We start from the raw sequence: 8687 nt of genomic DNA, 5'->3' as shown, positions 1-8687 counted from the left end.
GGATTAATTTCTGGTTTAAAGGTGCATCAAGACATGCCAAACCTTCAAAGAAATCAACAAAAAATAAAGTTCACCGCCCTATGAGGACTCAAAATCCGTCTGGTGTGATCTCTCCTGTCCGGTCGATGTCCACCAAAGAGAAAGAAGTATTTATCAACCTTGGTGTAGATGAAACATCGAGAGACACCACTTATCTAGCTGTTTTTTTAGCATGTTGGCTCTGCAAATTTGCCTTACCTGCACACCCTGGCAACATAATTCGTCCTGGGACTTTCAAGGTCGCAAGCATGTTAGCAGATGGCTACAACATTTGTCTTTCCATCCCAGTTCTGGCCAGTATTTACAGAGGCTTGAACGAGATTGTTTCCTCACCAGATCCTGGAAGCTGCTCTGCGATATTTCCTATTCACTATGTATTCGAATGGTTGAGTGAATATTTCAGAACTAATTTCACCATTCCTAATACCAACTATTGGCCTAGAATGACATTATATGCAGGCGAAGGAGGAGCAAGATACTTTGACCATTTTGAAGCCAAAAATTTATTCAGATCATGTAAAGGAATAAACTTAACTCGAATGGCTAAAAGATCTTCAAAAGAGCGACTTATTATAGATAATGGCGAGATGATAAAAGCTGACTTTGACACCCTAATCAATCTTCGATCATGTTATTTGACATTGCGCCAAAATGACCATCTTATCATTGAGCCGTATAGTCCACACAGATTTAGCCGACAATTTGGGTACCATCAAGATATTCCTGGAAAATTAAAAAATGACTTTCGTACTTGCACCTTAGAGGAATTTTTAAAGCATTGGAACTCATCCGTTCATTATTCTTCTAGTTGTGATGCGTTGCTTCCTTCAACCTTCAGCCACAAAAAATCCTTAGTTACCAGAGCATATGCCAAATGGTGGTCCAGCGTATATATTGATCCATTTACACAGAAAGAAACTACCTCAAAGCAATCTAAACGCACGATTTCCCCACCAAAGAAACCAACTAAAATCAGGAAGGTTTTAATTAAGGGGCTGAAGTCAAATCTCCAATCTAAGCCAGTGCCAAAGTTAACCATCAAATCTCATAATGATTGTGACCTTGTTGGAGGATCTAGTAGCCATCACCAAACAGCAGAAGTTTTATATATATATATATATATATATATATATATATATATATATATATATATTTTTTTTTTTGTACTGCAAATTACCATTATTTATTATTAATTTTTTAATAGATAAAAGAGAGCAAGGGATTTCTTGGGGAAGATGTCGTCATTGTTGCTAACCCAACATGTAGTGAAGAATCTATTTATGGACCGTCTGCCTTAGAGTTGGCCACTGCGATAGGAAAAGGTACAGAGATTTCACTACAAAGAAGCAGAGTTAGTCAACACTCGGATGTTTTGGGGGTTGCTGAAGTGACTAGTCAAGCTATGGAGGTGGTTGAAAATATTGGTAAAGATCATGTAGTTATCCCTTCTTTGATTTTAAGAGAACAGGGTCCACCCTTGCATCGTGTTGCTCCTTCTGAAATGTCAATTTTCAATGCGGAAGAGATCGTTCTTGATGTTCATCGTCGTGCTGCTTTATTCTTTATTGATTTCATAAAGAATATCATACGCGATACTCCTACCGATAAAATACCATCTTGAGCACTTAAACTTCAAACACTTTATGAAGGACTCGCAAAACTCCCTGGAGACCATTCAGCTTTGAAGAGGCGAATTGACTCATATACCAATAATGCGGCCAATTATATTGCTACATCTTCTTCATATGCCTGTATGATGACTTCAGACTCTCAATCCCAACGATTGGCCAGTATTGATGCACAGCTCACCAACACTGGGTCTATAGAAGATGATGGTGCTAAGCGTATAGAATCACTTCAATCTAGTTTGAGTGAAACTGAATTTAAAGAAGCTAGATTAGTGAAAGAATTGCAAGAAGCCAGGGAAGAGACTCAAGGGCTTAAAGTCCTCATATCGACAACGGATGCACAGTTATCTCAGAAGAAGGAAGCCATCACCAAACTTTGGGAAGATCGAAAATCAATAGAAGAAGTTAACGTCATCTCGAATCGTGATCTTGAAGTAGTGAAGCAACTGGAAGAGATATTATGGCAAGAACGTGACGAATTATCGCTATGGAATTTTAGTATTGCTCATCATTTTTTTCAAAATAAAAAGTTGTAACTTTGAATTTTAGCAATAAAACAAATGATTTATTATCTCCATTTTATTTACAAAGATGTTATCATTATTTATTTGTTTTACCGTTCACAGTTTATACTCTTGCGGGCCAGGAGTTTATAAAGCATTTTTTTTTTTTTTTTTTGCAATCACAGTTTTAACTCATATAGGCCAGGAGCATAGTGCAATTTAAGCTCGTACGATCAGGAGCATTGCCTTCATGGGTAGTAACGCTTCAAGAATTTGCCATTAATGGGCCCCACTCTTACTCCGTCTTCATCAATAATGAGATATACGCCGTTATTATAAACTTCGCGAACAACATACGGTCCATCCCATTTGGATACAAATTTATTTCCCTTGCGATTTATGACAATCGGTCTACGAACAGCTAACACTAAGTCTTGAACTTGAAATGACCGAGGTCGAACTCTCTTATTGAACGCTTTAGAAAGTCGAGCTTGATAACACTCTAACTGTTGTTGAGCTTCTAATCTCTTTCCATCCAATGCTTCCAGTTCTTGAAGACGTAAGATGGCATTTTCTTCACTTGTAAGACCTTCTTGTATGGCTATCCTCAATGAAGGGATTTGTTGTTCCAATGGAAGAACTGCTTCTACGCCATAGACCAGAGAATATGGAGTTACTTGAGTAGGTGTCTGATGCGTAGTGCGGTATGCCCATAATGCTTCTTCCATTCGCTCATGCCAATCTCGCTTTGTTTGGTTGACTACTTTCTTCAATAGCTCACATAGAGTCTTATTGAATGCTTCTGCGAGACCATTTGTAGGGGCATTGTACATGGAGGATTTACGTTGTTTGAATCCAAATTTCTCACAAAGGTCAGTTACCCAACTGTTTTTAAAATTCGTCTAGTTATCAGTGATAATGTATCGAGGGACACCATATCAATAAATAATGTTGGACTTGATGAAGTCAACCACTGTTTCCTTTTTCACATGTTTATAGGGTGCAGCTTCCGCCCATTTTGAAAAATAATCAGTTGCAGCCAAGATATACAAGTAGCCTTTTGAAGACTTTTCTAAAGGACCAACTACATCTAATCCCCATGCATCGAACGACCATGACGTCATAGTAGGGTGTAATGGTTCCGGTGGTTGGTGTATGAAGTTGGCATAGAATTGACAGGCTTGACACCTTTTTGCATACTCCAAGCAATCTTTGACCATGGTGGGCCAATAATAACCCATTCTTTTGACGCGAAAGTACAGCTTTGGACCAGATTGATGAGCTCCACAAATCCCAGAATGTGCCTCCTTCATTGCATGCGTTGCTTCATCATTTCCAAGGTAGCGAAGGAAAAGGCCCTCATAGGAACGCCTATACAATGTATCGTTATAATAGATGAAACGAGGTGCTCGCCTTCGTATTTCAGTCTTATGGCGTAAGTCTTCGAGAAGCTTTCTATGTTCCAAATAATCAATGATAGGGATTCTCCAGTCTTCTTCCTCTTGTGTCTAATAAGAAACCACATTACTTTCTTCAAATTTATCCTCCAAGACTTGTGGCAAGACCCATCGTTGACATACAGGAACATCAACCAGGTCTTCATCAGTTAACGCCAATGTTGTAGCCAAATTTGCCAAAGCCTCATCTATCCGATTTTCTTTTCTTGGAATGTGCTCTAATATAACGCTATCAAACCGTTCCAACAAATGAGAGGCGTAACGATGGTACGGTACTAGATTATCTTTCTTAACCTCATATTCTTTAAGAAGTTGGTTGATCACCAACTTAGAGTCTCCATATATTTCGAGGTCCATGATGTTCATCTCATTCGCCATTTGAAGGCCGATAATCAAGGCTTGATACTCAGCTACATTATTTGAGCAGTTTTCAGCAAGTGCAAAAGAGTATGGAATGACATGTCTCTTTGGAGAAACAAAAACTACACTTGCTCGAGCCCCATCTGATCGTGCTGCCCCATCGAAAAACATCATCCATGGAGGGAGGATGTCCACAAGGAAGACTTCTTCATCAGGAAAATCTTTAGCAATTTCCCAATCGGCTGGAATAGGATGGTTAGCTAAGAAATCAGCTAAGACTTGTCCTTTTACTGCTTTTCGTGGCACATAAATAATTTCAAATTCGTTGAACAAAATTGACCACCTCGCCAATCGTCCAGAAAGGACCGGCTTAGACATGACATATTTGAGAGGATCTGCCCTTGCAACAAGATGTATCGTATGAGCCAAGAAATAATGCCTCAATTTCTTAGAAGCGAAGACAAGTGCGAGGCATGTTTTTTCAATTGGAGGATAATTTTGCTCCGTCGGGGTGAGTCTGCGACTTAAATAATACAATGCCTTCTCTTTATGTTCTTCATTATTCTGAGCAAGTAAGGCACCCAACGATTCTTCTTGCGCAGCAATGTAAAGTATAAGTGGCTTTCCAGGTACCGGTGCTCCCAATACCGGAGAATTGAGAAGGTACTTTTTGATGCTATCAAAAGCATTTTGGCATGATTGGTCCCAATTAAATGGAACATCTTTTTTTAGGAGTCGGTTAAAAGGCTGACAACGACCCGCTAAATTTGAGATGAACCGACGAATGAACGCAAGTTGACCTTGCAAACTTCTAAGTTCACGTAAAGTCTTTGGTGGCGGCATCTTTTGAATGGCCTCAATTTTATTAGGATCAATCTCAATACTCCGATGACGTACGACGTATCCCAGGAATTTCCCTGAAGTCACACCAAATGCATATTTAAGGGGATTCATCTTAAGTTGATATTTTCGAAGGCGATTAAAGACAGTACGTAAATCCTGTAAATGATTTCTTCGTTCTTTTGTCTTAACCACCAAGTCATCAACATAACATTCAACAATCTTGTGGAGTATGTCGTCGAAGATCCTTTGCATAGCGCGCTGGTATGTTGCACCCACATTTTTTAGTCCAAAGGGCATAACTTTGTAACAATATATGCCTTTAGGAGTGCGAAAGGCAATTAATTCCTCGTCCCTCAGAGTCATTCTTATCTAATTGTACCCAGAGTAACAATCCATAAAAGAGAGAGCTTTATGTCTAGTGGTTGCATCTACAGTGAGCTCAGGGATGGGAAGAGGAAAATCATCTTTTGGGCATGCCTCATTCAAATCACGAAAGTCCACACAGATTCGAATCTGTCCATTTTTCTTCTTCACTGGAACAATGCTCGAAATCCATGTTGAATATTTGACCTCACGGACAAACCCTACTTCAATCAATTTGTTGAGTTCTTCCTCTATCCTTGGAACTAGCTCTGGACGGAAGAAATGTTGAGACTGCTTAATCGGACGTGTCCCACGTTTGACAGCAAGATTGTGCACTGCAATTTTAGGATCAAGACCGGGTATCTCTTTGTATGTCCAAGCAAAGACATCCTTGTACTCAGACAATAATTGAAAGTAATCATTTTCTTCTGAGGGGTTTAGGAATGCACTAACAAAAACTGGTTTGGGTTGATCGTCAGTTCCTAAGTTGATTTCTTTGAGTTGATCAACAGTAGCCTGCCCCCCGTCTTCTAGTGTTGGTGGAGCTTTCTCGATATCATCTGGTTGTTCACAGTCAGGTTCCTTTTCAACAGTGATGTGGTATGAAGTAACACAAGACGATTCACCAATGCCTTCTATTCTATCCACTTCTGCTGATTGATTAGTAAATATAATGGTTCGCCTTCGAGCTTTCAATGTAACATCATTGGTGACATCTATCTCTGTCTTATGTTTCATTCGCGAAGGCACTAGGCTCTGAACCTCACTATTATTCACCACGTCGATATTAGCTTCTTCTGACTTCACACTCTTGCTGTTTTTTAGTGGTGCATCATGGATAGTACCAATTCGAGAAAATACTGACTTTCGAGATTGAGGTTATGCAGATTTTCTTCCTTGGTCATGAAAGCTCATTCTGTTAAAAACATAGTTACGAGGCAAATTGCTGATATGAGAACTTGAAACATTTGATTCTCGGCTTGACAACCTGTTGCATACAGATGTTCGATCGCATGGAGCTCTTATACGGTCAAAGACTGATTTTTGATGCCCAGTCTGCTGATCTTGTTCATCCTCAACTTCTTCAAACCCAATGTATAAGGTGCTTGACTTCTTATCCCTCTTTGTGATTTGAATTCGAAGTGGCTCAGAAGCTACGAAATCGAGACCAGACTTAGGTGAAATGATTTTATGCCCTTGATCTTTCAACTTCTTCTGTGTCTCATTGAGGCCGTGCACCTTCTCACCGGTGACCTCAGCATTTAGTTTTCCAAGGCTTGCAGGATTTGTAAAATCATACCCCGACTTAGCCAAGAGTTGGTATGCTTTAGGATCGAATCCTTCGTCAGTCCTTTGTTTTGGAAGTGATAAATGATCAACCATAGATTGAGAAGGCCGCACGAACCCTTTTAACGGAGACTTGGAAGGTGAAGACTTCTGAATCTTAGGGAGAGGAAGAGTTAACTCTCCTTTAAGCTTTTGCATATCTTCTTTTTCCTTGGTTTGTGACATCTTTAATTTAAATTCCTTAGTTTCAATTATCTCGATAACAGGTGCCTACCCTTCTTGTCGCTGAGATTTTGGAACATACTTTAAAATATGTTTTGTCCGATGTGCTTTTATCGAGACCCCTTGCGTTTTAGCTACCTTTACAATGTCTGTCACTGAAACGTCTAGTGGATCACTTAATGCTTCTTTTGCTTTTGTAGATTGAATCTCTTGTGTAGACAAAAGGCTTAGGATGGGCACTTCCGAAGGTGTATCATTGTCGATATAGAACTTGGCATCGGCAAAATGAGATTCTGCCTCTGTAAATGGCTTATGGTCCGCCACAACCGTTTGTACGCCATTTTTGTAGAATTTGAAGCACTGATGAAGAGTCGATGGAATGACGTCATTACTATGTATCCAAGGCCTTCCCAACAACAAATTGTAGGACGTCTTTACATCAATCACATGGAAGAAGGTTTCTGCTTGGAGCTCGCCAATAGTTAGCTTTGCCCGAATCATGCCAATAGCTCTCTGTCCTCCTTGGTTAAAACCTTGAATAATAAGACGGCTACGCGATAACTCATCAATTGTGATGCCAAGATTTTTCATCGTAAATTTTGGCATTAGATTCACCGCCGAGCCACCATCAACAAGAATACGAGTCACTCTTCGTTCTTTTATGTAACCGGAGACGAAAAGATGACAATTGTGCGGCTTCGAACCCAACCGAAGATCTTCGTCCGTGAAAACAATTGGTGCACAACATGACTCAAGCGTACCTCTGACCACTTCATCATCATCAAATTTTTCAATGATGGCTGTATTATGGTTCTCTACAGTCTGGACTTCATCTTGATCCTCGCTCTTCTCATCATTAAGGCTTGTTTTCTTAGTTGAAACCATGTAAGTTGTTACAACTTCGTCATTTAGGTATCTTTTTGGAAAGAACTCTTGCAAAGTAATAGGCTTCTGACTCTTTTTGCTTATAGAGGTGTGTTTAGTTGACTGTGTCTTCTTGACCCATTTTCTGTTATGGCCAGACTGTTTATGGTGATATTGGGGTTTCTTCTTCCTTTTCCCTCTGTCAGAATAATTAGTCTGAAAAATATCAGCTCGTTGCTTCCGTGGTTTCTTTCTTGTCACCGGAGTCCATCCTTCTTCATCATCCTGAGGAAAAACCCTTCCAAATGTTGAAATGTCACGTACACTCCCTTGGCCAATATAGATTGGGATTGGTTCCAATGAACCAAACTGGATAGTTGTGCAAGATACCTCCAAAGTTAAAGGTTGAGAACGAGTACTCCCCATGACAAAGGTTGTCAAAGTAGCAGTAGTATGATTTGAAGTTACAACTTCGTCTGTATCCAACAAGATTTTTCCTTGTTTTGCCAGATTCATCACCACCTCCTTGAAAATAAAACACTTCTCAATTGGATGACTAATAATGCGATGATATTTGCAGTATTTTGGATCGTTGATACGTCCCATCTCTGGAGGACGTTTGCATTCAGGGAGTTCTATAACTTTACTTTCAAGTAAACATTCCAAGATGCCAGGAACATCGAAATCGGGGAAGGGGTATTCTTTCTTCTCCAACTCCTTTAGCGTAGGACGCTGTCTTTCCCTCTCTTGAAACTGGCGAGGCTTTTTATCATCCTTCTTGTCATCTTTAACAAATATCTTGATTGGGGTGGTTGAGATAGCCATTGAATCTTTAGCCGCATTTTTTGATGACTTGTCGCCCTTCTTCCAGTCCTTCTTATCTTTGCGTGGTTCTATAGTCACGGGACTTTTGCCGTCATGGGATTTCATACTGATCTCCATGTCATGGGCACGCGTAGCCAATTCCTCAAATGTGCAAGGTTTTATGCCTTGCAGAATGTAGAGCAGGCCCCAATGCATTCCCTGCATACACATCTCCACAGCAGATACTTCTGACAATCAGTCCTTGCAGTCAAGACTGAGGGCTCTCCATCGATTAATGTAGTCGATTACAGGCTCAT

This window comes from Cornus florida, unplaced genomic scaffold (genome assembly GCF_030987335.1).
Source record: "Cornus florida cultivar Cherokee Brave unplaced genomic scaffold, ASM3098733v1 CherokeeBrave_3.0.0_Hap2_Chr02, whole genome shotgun sequence".
In the NCBI taxonomy this organism is placed as follows: Eukaryota; Viridiplantae; Streptophyta; class Magnoliopsida; order Cornales; family Cornaceae; genus Cornus; species Cornus florida.
The sequence above is the reverse complement of the archived record's forward strand: the minus strand, read 5'-3'. Positions refer to the sequence as shown.